Here is a 14267-nt window from a genome sequence, read left to right on the forward strand (position 1 = left end):
CAAACTCACAAACTCACAGCAATCCTCCTGCCTCTGCCTTCCAAGTGCTGGGATTTTTGCAGGTGCGCACCCACTGTGTAAGACTCTCTTTTTACTGGTCCTCTGGGGTCTGGTTTACATTACTTCCTATAGGAAGCACACTGGCGCGGCTCTACCGTCTCTGTTCTCTGGAGGGACACCTCCTGGCCTTTAGCCCACCCTGCCCTGTGACCTCGCTTGTACATATGTCTGGCTGTTACCCAACTTAGGAATCAGGGGACAGAGGACGGGGCCTGGTATTTCATTTGGTGCTTTCTCAGAGCGTGGTGTCCTGCCAGCTCCCTGGTGTAGACCAGGGATCCTGTTTATGGGGAGGAGCTCAAGTGCTTTGGTGGACGAAAGCTTAGGTAGCAACACCACGCTGCTCCGTGAGGTGAGTTACGGGTGGAGAAACCAAGGCACTGACAGGTGAACTGCACGTGAGCTCTTCCTGGTTTGAAAGCTAAGGGTCAGGATTTTCTCCATGTGTGGATGTTATGTAAGCGCGTGTGTTCATGTGGGCACATACGTTTAGGTGCATGTTCACGTGTGTGACGTGTGTGTTGGAGACCAGAACCTGACACTGGGCACATGTTTTAGTCGCTCTATACTGTAGATTTCCGTACCCGGTCTCCCTGAACTGAAGCGCAGCCATTGGCTAGAAGCTAGCAATTGGCTGGCCAAGTGCTTAGGCTCCGCCCATCTCTGCATCCTCCTCCTCCCACAGCGAATGAGGATCACATATGCATTCCCTGTACCTGAATTTTACAAGGGTGCTGCTGATCTGAACTTGATTCCTTCTGCCTATGCAGCAAGCACTTTACCAACGGAGATCTCCCAGCTCCTTTTTGCGTTTTTACAAACAGACATTTTCTTGTAGATAGCTATAGATTGGTTGATTGATTGATTGATTGATTGATTGATTGATTGATGGCACGCACACATACTCCCGCTTGCCCCATCCCAGGCCTCATGACTTGTTCTCCTTTGTGAGTTTGTGTTCGTTATTTCTGCAGCTGGTTTAAAAAAACCTAACCCCTCTTCCAAGCACAGGAGCATACATGTTGGAAGTCAGGAAGTTGAGGCAGGAGGATCAAACGCTCAAGGCCAGCTGAGGCTGTGTAGCAAAACCCTGTCAGAAAATAAGAAACACGTGGGGCCAATGAGATGATTTCAGTGAGGAGAGGGGCTTGATGACCTGACTTCAGTTCCTAGAATCCACGCGTGGAAGGAGAGACTCGAACCCTGCAGGTTGTCCTCTGACCTCCACATGATGCCAGATATACGCAAAATAATAAATAAATAAAACCATAAAAGCCACCCCAAAATTACCTCCCTGGGAGACAGTGGGCAGCATTGTGCTATAGACATTTGCTGCCCTGACACACACGCTGTTCATGCTCAGTGAAGGCTTGCCTTGCTGAACCGGGTGGTAGCATCAGTACATTGTCTAAGTCTGAGAATATGATCTTATGTGGAAGCAGATGGCTTACACATGCAATTAAAGCTCTTGAAATAAGATTGCCCTGTATTTAAAGTCATAAATACAAGGACTGGTATAACAGTAGGGATTGAAAACTGAAGCCAGGCTGGGGTACAGACCTCCGATCCTAGCTACTCAGGGGGCTGAGGTAGGAAAATCAAAAGTCCAAGGCCAACATGGATGACAGAATGAGCTCAAGGCAAGCTTGGGCAATTTCGTGAGACCCTGTCTCAAAATAAAACGTAAAAAAGAGAGAACTGGGGATGTAGCCCAGTAATAGAGCGCTTGTCTAACATGTGTGAGCACACAAACACATACATGCACGCAAACACATACACACACAATGGAGACAGACAGAGGAGATGGACCAGCAAAGATGGAGCCTGAGAGTGAAGTCACAAAATCCCTCAACACAGACTGCTAAAGGTTGTGGCAACCACTACAGAGTGGGAGGGAGGAAGAAGGGGAGGGGGCACTAAGCGTCCCCCCAGCAATGGTTCCAGAGGGGGACTTTCTTGCTGAAGCACCTGGATCTTAGACTGTCAGCCTCCAGGGAACTATAGGAAACTGTTGCTGGGAACTTCAAATCTGTGGTAGTTTATAGCCATAGCCCCAGAAGATGAATCAGTGGACACAGAGAAAAGAGACTCCTGACTGAGAAATTTAGGTCTGAAAGGAAGCGGCTTCAACTTGGAGGCTCTGCGGATGAGTCTTGACCCGCCTACTCCAAGTCTTTAGTACTTGGCATTGCTTTCCTGAGCCTTGGTGTTCTCCTTGGTCAATAAGGACAGCCAAAGCAGTAGATGCCACTGCAGAGTGCCAGGCAGCATTCTTAGCCCTTTCCTGAGCCCTAAGACAGACTGGATGGCAGGCCCAGAGTTACCATCAATCAAGATACTGGCCTTGCAGTGCACAGCCCCATTTTGCCATGTACGAAGAATACACTTTGCATTGAATCAAACGTGATAGCCCCCTGGAAAGAGATGAAACCCTGGAGTTGGACAAAGCCAGGCTGGATGAATCTGTGTGACATGATAATCTCAGCCAGCAGTTCTCAACCTCCCTAACGCTGTGACCCTTTATTATAGCTCCTCATGTAGTGGTGACCCCCAGCCATCAAATTATTCTCGTTGCTACTTCATAACTCTAGTCTTACTACTGCTGTGAATCATAATGTAAATATCTGATAAGCAACCCCAAGGAGGTCATGACCCATAGGATGAGAACCACTGCTCTAAAACCTCCATCATTTGGGACACGGAGATAGCATTCCATTGGTGCAATGACACAGGAGAACACATCCAATCGGGAGCTGTGCTGCACAGGGGGACGGGGTCCTGACACATCAGAAAGCTGTGGGTGCTACTGCTAAAGATGATGGCTCACCCGCCCGGGAACGATCTCAGAGGAGGCAGAGCACTGTGACAGCTGGCGGCCGATCTTCCCAGAGGAGGAGCAAGGGACAGCGAGGGCCTCTTGGGCAGCTGTTTCCTGGGGTTGTGATGTCACTGGCCCATCCAGGAGGCCACAGTACCCACGCCTGCTGCTGCCTCCCAGCTGGCCGGCTCCACTTCCTGTGCCCCTTGCTTGCCCTCGCCTTCTTTCTCATGACCTCAGGAGGCAGCTGGACTCTGACTCAATGAACAACTCGCATCTGTAATTTGGGAGAACAAGGGCTCCTCTCCGCTCCCCATGGCTCCTGCGCTTTGGGAGGAGAGTAACTCTGGTCCAGTCATTTTTTTTTAAAGCTCAGTTCCTCCAGGTCCAGGGGGTCTGTGGAAGCTGGATAGCAACAGGTCCCTTGAGCAGGCACGTCTGGACCATCTCCTGCCGCAGCCAGGGCACTCCGCTCTCATCTTGTCTAGGAATCGGATCTTCATATGGAAGCTAATGTGGAAGTAACCCATTCTGTGACAAAACAACGTTCCAGAACCTCTGATCTTCCATACTGTACAAATTAAATCTTGTTAAAATAGAATAAGGGGTAAGAGAGGAGGACCAGCAGTTGAGAGCACTTGCCGCTCTTGCAGAGGACCCAGGTTTGGTCCCCAGCACCCACATGGTAGCTCACGACCATCCATACCTCCAGTCCCAGGGGATCTGATGTTCTCTTCTGACTTCCACAGGCTGCAGGCACACCTGTGCTGCACACATCATGCAGGTGAAAGACCCACACATATAAAATAGAATAATAAACCTAAAAGAACTAAAATGAGCCGGGCACAATGGCTCAGCGTGTGGACATCCTAGGGGTGAAGCGTGGTGGTCTGAGCTCTCGCCCCCAACACATTCACAGGAGGAAGGAGAGAACCAGTTCTGTAAAGTTGTCCTCTGCTGCCACACGTGTGGTGCGCATGCCTACACACACACCATGCACGCATGTGCGCAATGACAGTAAATACACGAATATTAATAAAAAACCATCTTTCTGGTAGCAGTTGTGGTGGTTCCTATGTTCTGTGGCTCGCCTTGTGGTCTCCTGAAAAATGGCATCCAGGGTGGCTATCTCTGATGACGTCACGAAGTTATTCTGTGACTCAAACATACAAAGGTCCTTGGTGCCTGAGGAAGTAAGGAAGAGCTGGCAGGAGATGCCTTCTCCATGAGCAAGGACAAGAACACGATCCTGCAGGAGGCCAAGGAGACCCCACAGCTGGCGTGGTGGCCTGCACTGGGATGACCCCTGCTACCTTTGCCAAGATTTGCCAGGCAAGGACTGTGCTCTCTAGAGACAATCTGTGAGTTCAAGGAGGACAGGAAGAAGGATCCCGGTGGGCACCTGGTGGGCATGCCTTAAGAGCAAAACAGTTGGGGCCTGGCAGTGGTGGGGCACTCGGGAGACAGAGGCAGGTGGATCAGCAGAACTTAAGGTTTGTGAGTTTGAGACCAGCCTGGTGTACAGAGAGAATTCCAAGACAGCAAGAGCTGTTACACAGAGAAACCCTGTCTTGAAAAACAAAGAGAAAACAAAAACAAACACATCTGAGTGCACCAGGCTTTGGGAACTGCACTATCAGGGCTCCCACTCTCAAGGAAATGGACATTTGTGGGGGCACCAATAAATAAGAATCAGATAAATCAACAAGGAAAGGTCAAAGGACACCTTTTGGCCAATTAGATTTCTTTTTATTTTTTTTTATTTTTCTCTTTAACCACTATTCATCATTTTACAAATAAAATAATTGAGGCTCAGAGAGGTATATCGTTGTTCCTGGGATAACACAGCAGAGCCTGACCTTAAGTTCTGCTGATCCAGAAGCCACAGCTAAAAGCACTGCTGACTTTCTGATAGCTATCAGCTCATCAAGGGTGCTCATGGAATGATGTTGGCTGGTGTTTTGGAGGAGCGCTGACTGGGCTGTTAAAACCATTCTAGAGTCTTAGGTCGATGGCCCCTTGAGGGACACATGAGGTCTTAGGCTCACCTTTTCCTGTATGGTTCTCTCCGGGCCTTCCAAACGAAATCCCTCACATCCGGGGCAGAGAAAGGGAATCATGCCTGTTGAAGCTGTTCTGGCGTGAGGCATGACAGCGTCTGCAATCATCTCGGTGGGTTGTGCAATTGAGACAAGTGCTGAGACCGTGACTCACAACTTTTACGTCAAGATGGGAATTCCAAACAAGGACAAGGGAGAGAGTACCCTTCCACAGCTGTGGCCACCCCAGCCCCTGATTCCACTCCCCAGTCACTGCCAGCATCTGGGATGCACATGGAACCTGGCACCCCTCCTCTGGGCTCCAGGGACCCTCTCCTCAGTCCCCCTAGTTGATGCTCCAGTCAAGAAGCCTAGTGGGTCTGGATTCAAGCCTTGTCTCAGACTCAGCTGGTGGTGCCTTTGGCATGTTTCTGGTCCTCAGCATCCTTGTCTCATCAGAGGCCAGCGTGGTGGTGCACTTAGGGTCTGCAGCTGGGGGGCTGCCACGTTCCAGACCAACCTGAGCTAAGTAGGGAGAGACACCCTGCTTCAGAGTAAATGGGAGAAGCGGGTGGGGGCTGCCTCCCAGGGACTGTGGCTTGGACATCAGCTCTGAGAGTCAGTGTCCTTTACTCAGGGTGGTAGGAAGACTGTGTCAGTTACTTTCCCCTGGCTGTAAACACCTAGCAAGAGCAGCTTAGGAGAAGACGGGTTCATTTTGGCTCACAGGAAGGATGAGGAAGCAAGTCACACTGTGGTCACAGCCGGGGAGCAGAATGCTGGGGCTCAGTCATGTTTTCCCCATTCTGCCTGAGACCCCAGTCCATGAAATGGTACCACCTACAGGCAGTGTGGCTCCTCCCATCTTCATTAATCAAATCTAGAAACTCACTCCCAGACACACCCAGAACTTTATCTCCTAGATGATTCTAGATCTTATCAAACTGAGACTCAACACTAACCATCACATGGACCCTTAATAAGTTTTGAAGAATGAACGAAAATTCTAGTAGAGTGGCCAACACACAATAGGTACTCGGGGTCTGGCTATTACTAATATCGATCCCTAAAAATAAAACCTTAATGTGTTCTCTCTTAGCATTTGGTGGGCAACTTTGTTTTGGATGGATTTAGTACCGTGAATGAGGGTCCCAGACTGGACACCTGGGCTGTTGAGAGCAGGCTGGGCAGGTGAGACCCCAATCCTACAAAGTTCTGGTGGACTGGGACGGCAGGATGCTCCCTGTGGGGCTCAGCTGGGGAAGGCAGCTCCTTGATTTCTCTTCCAGACCCTTCATCTCAGTTGTGATCTCTCTGCACAGCTCTTGAGATGTTCCCCAAGATGGGTTCATCCTGAGTCCAGGGACCTCCTTCTGGCAGCTTTGAGGCTGGACAAGCCTAAAAAGAGAACTGGGCTCTTGGCATTAGCTAACACTCTGGCAACAGCAGCAGAGGCTCATCTTGGAAAAGGGTATTGTCTTTTGGAGATGGATAAGTAATTATTACCTGGCTATTCCTTTTAATTTTTATTTATTTTATGTGTATGGGTGCTCTGCCTGCTGGTATGTCTGTTTATCACTTGCATGCGTGGTGCCCACAGAGGCCAGAAGAGAGTTTGGGATCCTCTGGAACCGGAGTTACAGATGGCTGTGAGTCACCATATTGGCCCTAGGAGTTAAATTCAGGCTCTTGGAAGAGCAGCCAGTGCTCTTAGCTGTGAACCATCTCTCCAGTCCTACTTGACAATTGTTATTCTAGGTAAGACTTGTGGTTTAGAACGTGGCTCAGATGGTGGAGTACTCCCTTAACAAGCACAAAGCCTGGGGTTTGATCTCTAGCACTACCTAAAACCCGGGCACGATGATGTATGCTTGTAATCCCAGCACTTGTGAGATGGAGACAGGCAAGCCAGAAGTTCAAGGTCATCCGAGGCTGGACTGGGGTACCCGAGAATATCTCAAAACTAACTACTAACTAACTACTAACTAACTAATAATAAAGCCACCCCCCCCCCCAATAGAGTAGTATTCACACACATACAAAGATGGTTGGCTCTCGCAGTAACAGTGAAACCTGGGAATGCTGAAATGAACAACATTCTCTGTGTGATTGTTAATGTTTCTGGGGTACTGGAGAGCAGCTCCAGGGTCCTGCATGTGACAGGCCAGTGCTGAACTCTTCCTCCAGCCCTACTACTTAGTAATTTATTTGTGCGTGGGACTTAATTTACAGAGGCGATTACAGTGTGGTCTGTGCCAAGGAGAAGTTTTTTATTCACAGCCCAGGGGGTGGCTGCATTTCATGGGGAAGCAGGGTAGGTCAGAAGGGGAAGAAGAGAGTGTGGCCCAGGGCCTTGAATGTGGTTTCTGTGGGAAGGAGAGCGGGAGCAAGGGAGCGAAGGTGAAGGCAGGCAGCGAGTGTGAACAAGGTTAGGGCCAGATAACTATCACCTGAATCCTGTGGGCTGTAGGCCTCTGGGTGCTTCGTCTCTGGCCTGGGGCAACTTAGCAAGGGAGCTCCTGAGCTGGTAGGGGAAGGTGGAACCCAGAACCTCGCTGGAGATAAAGGCTGTGGTTGTCTGGTTAAGATGTAGGGAATGCTCAGAAGCAAGTCATTCACCATTGCTGCCCAGATGTCAAAGAAAATAGATCTAGGCACGGTGGTGAGCACCTTTAATCCCAGCCCTCGGGAGGCAGAGGCAGGTGGATCTGTGAGTTCAAGGCCAGTCTGGTCTACAGAACAAATTCCAGAATAGGCTCCAAAGCTACACAGAGAAACCCTGTCTCAAAACACACACACACACACACACACACACACACACACACACACACACACGCACACACACAAAGAGGGGGGCCTTGCATGACCTCCAAATGCTCCTATACTGAACTGGATCCACAGTCCAGATCTGACTGCCTTACTATTATTTTTGTATGTACTATTTTATTGTTTTGTTTTTGAGACAGGGTTCCACTATATGAAGCCCTGGCTGACCTTAAACTCACAGTAATACCCCTGCTTCAGTTTCCCAAGAGTTGGGATTACAGGCATGAGTCACCAAGTTCTTGGAGTTTATATTGTATATACGTGTGTAATTCACGTGTGTGCACAGGTGCATGTTTACATATGTGCACTAGTGTGTGGAGGCCAGAGGTTAAAATCAGATCTCTTCTTCAGTTGCTCTCAACTTTTATTTAAAAAAAAATTATATGTTTGGGTATACTGCCTACATATATGTCTGTGCATCATGTGTGTACTGTGCCCCTGGAGGCCAGATGAGGCTGTCAGGTACCCTGGAATTGGAACTGCATATGGTTGAGAGCTGCTATGTAGGTGGTGGGATTTGAACTCCAGTCCTTTGAAAGAACAACGGGTGCTCTTAATCACTGAGCTATCTCTCCTGCCCCTCTCTTTCTATTAAAACCACTGAATATGCGGCTAAGTGCTTAGGCCAGACTGGCTGCCCATGGCCCTTGGCATCTACCTCCGTCCAACCCGCAGTGCTGGGACAATATACCTAGCTTTTCACATTCGAACTCAGGACCCTCATGCTCTGTTACAGACGCTTTACCAACTGAATCGTCATCGTGTTAGCCCAGGAACTTACATTTTAAAAGTGACAAACTGGGCATGTTTCAGCATGGAAGAGCTGTAAGCTCCGGCAAGGCAGGAATATGTCCTGGAGTTCAGAGTGTAACCACTGCTTAGAGCTGCCAGGGACTCCTGCAGCCTCTGGGAGACTGGTATTGGAGACAACAGGCTGTTTGGATCATGAAGTGAGCGGCTAACACAGAACAGAAACACACATTGCCTCTGTGGGGAAAGGGCGGCCGGGCAGGGTGAGTTTAAAATAGGTGGCCTTTCAACCAGATGCTGGGGGAGCAGGGAGGGCTCTGACGTCACAGCTGCACGGTCCACAGCCCAGAGCTCCGCTGCAGCAGAGTGGCCCTCAACAGAGGCACCCAAGATGTGCCCAGGACAACCGGGATGCTACCCAGCCTGGCTCCTCCCCTGAGACTTCCTCCAGCCTTGGCTGCTCTCACGTGATGGTGTGACCGACAATGTGGGGGTGTGGTAGGCAGGGTTTGGATGAGTGTGTCTGCTCATCCTGGGTGACCTCACTCAGCTACTCTGGGCCTCAGGCCCCGCTCACGTCTACTTGCAGCTCTGGAGACACCTGTCCCTCTTGTCCCGTGCTTCTGTATCCCACTCCACACCCTCCCTCCCGAGCAAGGACTCTCCATCTTCCAAGCCTGGGAACCCTGGGTATAGGAAGGAGAGGGACAGATTTTGAAACTTGATGACCTTCCAGGCTGGTCCTGATTCTGATACCATAGCTGGACATCCAGCCCCTGGCCTCTGTTCTCTTTTTCTACCATTGGTGTATCTACCTGCTCGTTCATAGTTAAGGTGAAAGCCTGCCGGCCAGGTGGTGGTAGCACACACCCTTGAATCTCAGCACTCAGAAGGCAGAAGCAGGTGGATCAGCTTGAGGCCAGCCTGGTCTACAGAGCGAGTTCCAGGATAGCCAGGGCTACACAGAGAAACCCTCTTTCAAAAAAACCAAAAAGAAAGAAAGAAAGAAAGAAAGAAAGAAAGAAAGAAAGAAAGAAAGAAAGAGGACTCCAGAGTTAATTTTGACAGCCCCTCCTTCCCAGAGTTCCAGCTGCCACTGCTCGAAGTGCTTCAAGCTTTTCTCTCATTCTTTTTTTTTCTTTCCTTCACCTTTTCCCCCTTCTCTCTCCTGCCAACCCCCTTCTCTCTCCCTCCATTTCAAAGGTTTGTTTTTCTTATGTTTAATTATGTGTATCTGTGTGCCTGAGCGTGTGAGAACAGGTGCCCGAGGAAGCCAGAGGCATCAGAGTCCTTGCAGGAAGAGTTAGAGATGGTGACGAGCCATCCACTGTGGGTGCTGGGATTTGAACTCGGGCCCTTTGGAAGAGCAGCGATCACTCTTAAGCACTGAGCCCCATCTCTCTTTATCATCTCTCCCTCCCTCCCCTGCATCTCCTTCTTTCCTCCTTTTCTTCTCTTCCTGATAGGGTTTTCTCCTGGTACATAGCTTGTTTCAGAGTCCACGGTGCTGGGATTACAAATTTACCCCTCTGATGCTGGCCTGGCTTTTCAGATTTCTAGGTGGATTTCAGTCAGGCTGACAGCACCTGACCCATCACCTGGCTGCCTGCAGAGACTGAACCCCACACCATGCCTCTGAAAACACGTGACCTCCTGGGTAGATCCTGTCCATGAGCCTCCTTCATCCACATCAGCATGAGGGCCTACTGTCACTACTCACAAAGTGAGGCCTAGGAAGAGTCCTGGATGAGTGGGCAGGGCCCAGTGCGTGAAGAGTTCTGAAGATGCTTTACCCCAAAGACAATAGGGAGTCACTGCAGGTTTTAGACGGAGAGATAACGTGATCAGACCTGGGCGGGGAGGGCAAGAGAAGGGTATTGTTCTGTCTTCCTGTGTGTTCAGAAGGGAGATCTTACCTGGATAAAAAGGGTGGGGAAGATGGGGACAATGCTGGCATCAGAAACTCAGGGTGAGCTGACCCGTAAGGAGCCAAGAGAGCTTGGGGAGGCCCATGTTGCCTAACACTGGGATTGTGTGGCCTTAGGTGAGCTTCTTCTGCTCTCTGAGTCTCCAGTTCCTCATCTGTGAAATGGGTTTACTTGCAGTCCAATTTCTGAGGAGTCACAAGAACTCAGTACAAGAAGCAGTGACACTTAGGCCGGGACCAGGCAGCCAGCAAGTACTCAATCCAGCATCATAGGAAGGGCTTTTTACTGTGGTCCCCTGTAGTTGCTAGGACAGCTTCCAGTGGCCTGGAGGGCCTCCTCTCCCTGAGCCGCCAGAAGGCCAGCAGACTCAGGTGGGCTGCACGCTGGGAGGCAACCCTGCTTCCTGGCACGGAGGGTGGGGCCAGCAGCCCAGAGTGCAGGTGCTGCCCCTGGTCCCTCCCCAGCTATTTCCAGCCTGTCTGCCGGAGGGCAGCACAGGTGTGGGCGATGAGTCAGAACCAGGCGGAGAGGACGAGGCCTGGGGGCCTGATGTCATCACAACCTCCCTCCCTAGTCTTTTCCAAGAGCACATTCTTTGGGGGACGACTGGGCCAGCGCCAACGGTTGGTTCCGGTGCCCCATCAGTGTCACTAAGAGGGCATGGGAACCAAGCCCTTCGCAGTCCCCAAACCCAAACCTCTGCTGCTGGCTATGGGTGGGGCAAGAGCCATGAACTATCCCTATCTACGCCCAGTAGGTCTCTGACAGGGTTTGGCACACAGTAGGGCAGGCATAAGTGTGCATGGGACCAATGAACCAGTATTTGTATGGAACCATTGCTCATGTACAGAGTGTAGGCTCCAGGATAGCCAGGCAGAGTTTCTGTGACCCTGGTTAGGGGACTTGGCCACTTTAGTTTGCTGTCACTGAAGGGGGCAGGGGCACCTTAACAGTTCTGAGATCCGAGGTCCTATCCATCGAGTACCACTGCAGGGGACCAAATGAAGCAGCATCTTGATCAGCTTTAGTCTGACTACAGACTGTGTTACCTCGCCCCCGACCCTCACACAACACTCTGCAGGTCAAGGCCACAGCTGAGTGGAGGCTTCTGAGACTGTAGTCAAGTACTTGAATCTTTAGCTCAATTGGTAGAGTGCTTGTCTAGCACCCACAAAGCCCTGGGTTCAATCCCCAAAGCTATACAAGCCGGGTACAGTGGCACACACCTGTGACCCCCAGCGTGTGGAGGAGGTGGGAGTGTCACAAGTTTAAGGTCGTTTCTGATCACGTTGGTGAGTTTGAGGCCAGTCTGGGAGACATGAGACCTTGTCCAGGGCGGGGTTGGGGTGGGGGAATGAATACCTGTGAATTTTATGCCTGCCCTTACCTGCTGTGTGACCTTGGGTGACTCACTCACCCTCTCTAAACTTCAGGCTAGTGAAAGCGCGGTGAGGACGGAGAGCAGCGCGTGCGAAGCCCCCAGATGGAATCTGGACACAGGCAGCTGCATGCAGCATCACCCAAAAGCCAGGTTTGGAGCTGAGCCTCCGACACAGCTCCAGTGGAGCAGAAAGCGCGTCGGGAGGGAATGAAGAGACCTGCGCTCTGCTCCGGAACTGACTTTGCAGTCACCTGGCTGTGTGTCCTTAGCGGTCCATCTGAACCCAAGGACTTGGACTCAGTGGCCAGCTCATCGGTCCTCCCTGCTCATCCTCCCCTGAACTGTGAGCACCCGAAGGCAGGTGATCCTGAGAGGACTCAGATGAACCCCACTCAGTGGAAGTAGGTAAAAGAGAGCTTGTCCTCACCTCCAAAAGCCAAGCCTCAGGCTGAACCTGCGGCCTCTGCAGGCAGAGAGGGAATGGCAAAGACACACAGCTGAGGAGCCAGCAGGGAGTTTCTGTCTTTGCTCTCCCACAGGCTGTCTCTCATGGCCGCGTGCACCTGTCATCCGGTGTGCCTTCACGGCACTGTGGGATACGGTGAAGTTCATCCTACCGCCTGTTCCCGTGCACACAGCCCACGATGCTGACGGCATCTCCCCACGTAGCATGTAACCATGCTTGTTCCTTCCTTCTTTTTTTTCCCGTAACAGGGTCTCTCCATGTAGTCCTGGCTACCCTAGAACTCACTCTGTAGACCAGGCTGGCCTCAGACTCACAGAGATCCACCTGCCTCTGCCTCCTGAGTGCTGGGATTAAAGGTGTGTGCCGCCACATCTTTAACCTATTATTAAATTGTATTATTAAATAGAAATCTATTATTAAATAATAAATATTTAATATTTAGCAATATATCATCTGTTGTTATTAATTATTGTATATTATTAAATATGAATAGCTAAATTAAATTATTAAATAAATCTATTACTAAATATTAGCCATTCTCAATGCTAACAGGAAGCATATATATATCTAAGGGACCGACAGCTAAATAATCTCTTCATATTTCAGAACCCAGGACATCTTGTGACCTTCAGATGATGTCAGGAAGTAACACCCTCCTTAGCCTTTTTCACTGTTTGTGAATAGACACCAAACAACTAAACTCCTGGACAATTTGACTAACCCTGAAGTAGTATGTCTAAGCAGGTCCAGGAGGTTGAGGTCCATCAGAGTCCCCAGTGTCCTGACCAGAAAAGACAAGGAAAGGATGAAGCCCCAGCACTGGCCTTCCTGCCTGCTGTCCCCTGAACTCTCTCTCCCTTTTTAAAAAAGATTTATTTATGTATTTTATGTCTCCGAGTGCTGGCAGAAGAGGATATCAGATCTCATAGATGGTTGTAAGCTGCCATGTAGGTGCTGGGAATTGAACCTGGGTCCTCTGTAAGAGCAGTCAGTGCTCTTAAGCACTGAGACATCTCTCCAGTCCTACAAAACTCTTTTCGTGCGCCTCGGTTTCTGAGGATAGCTTCAGAGGGAAGAGACATGTCCCCTCCCCCATTTCATCTCCCATGACCCTCAAAGAACTAGGCTTTTCTGCCCAGCTACTCCTGTCTTTTTAAACATCAACCCCAAAAGTCAGCTGCAAAACAGAGGCAAGACTTGGCCTTTGTTCTCCAGGGCTCAGGTCGTTCCTGCTGCACCTGAGACCATGAAGAAGAACCTTTCTACCTGAATGGTTCCACTCTAGATCTGCTCTGGGCTTCTGCTGGTACCCAAATCTTCTGGGCTATCCTGCACCCTGGTTCTGGGCTATCCTGTACTCTAGCTCTGAGTTTCCTGGAGAGTTCTGACCATCTATGACTTCTCTTCTCTTCTATTCTCTCTCTCTCTCTCTCTCTCTCTCTCTCTCTCTCTCTCTCTCTCTCTCTCTCCAGGATTTCTCTCTGAACACATTATTAGCTCATACTGGCTTTGAACTCAGGGTGATCCTCCTGCCTTAGCTTCCTGAGTCCTAGAATTGTAGGTGTGAGCCTCTATGCTCAGTTCTTTATGTTGTTGTTGTTTGAGACAGGGTTTCTCTGTGTAGCCCCAACTGTCCTGGAACTCACTCTGTAGACCAGGTTGCCTCAGACACAGAGATCCACCTGCCTCTGCCTGCCGGTGCACCACCACTGCACAGCCCAGTTCTTTTCTCTTAGAGATAGTTGTTGAGTAGCCTCTATTTGTTCCAGGACACCAGGGATCCAGATAAATAAAACAGCATTCTTGTCCTCACTGGGAAAGAAATAAACAAATAGAACCATGGTTTCGGTGGTTAAGAGTTAAGTGGACAGTCTTCAAAGCTACAGCGAAACCCTGTCTCAAAATAACAAAAAACAAACAAAGTGTTAAGTGTTGCTCTTGCAGAAGATCCAAGTTTGACTCCCAGCACCCAAGTCAGAAGGGTCACAACCACCGGTAA

Source organism: Microtus ochrogaster, chromosome 10, assembly GCF_000317375.1.
Source record: "Microtus ochrogaster isolate Prairie Vole_2 chromosome 10, MicOch1.0, whole genome shotgun sequence".
NCBI classification, from domain to species: domain Eukaryota; kingdom Metazoa; phylum Chordata; class Mammalia; order Rodentia; family Cricetidae; genus Microtus; species Microtus ochrogaster.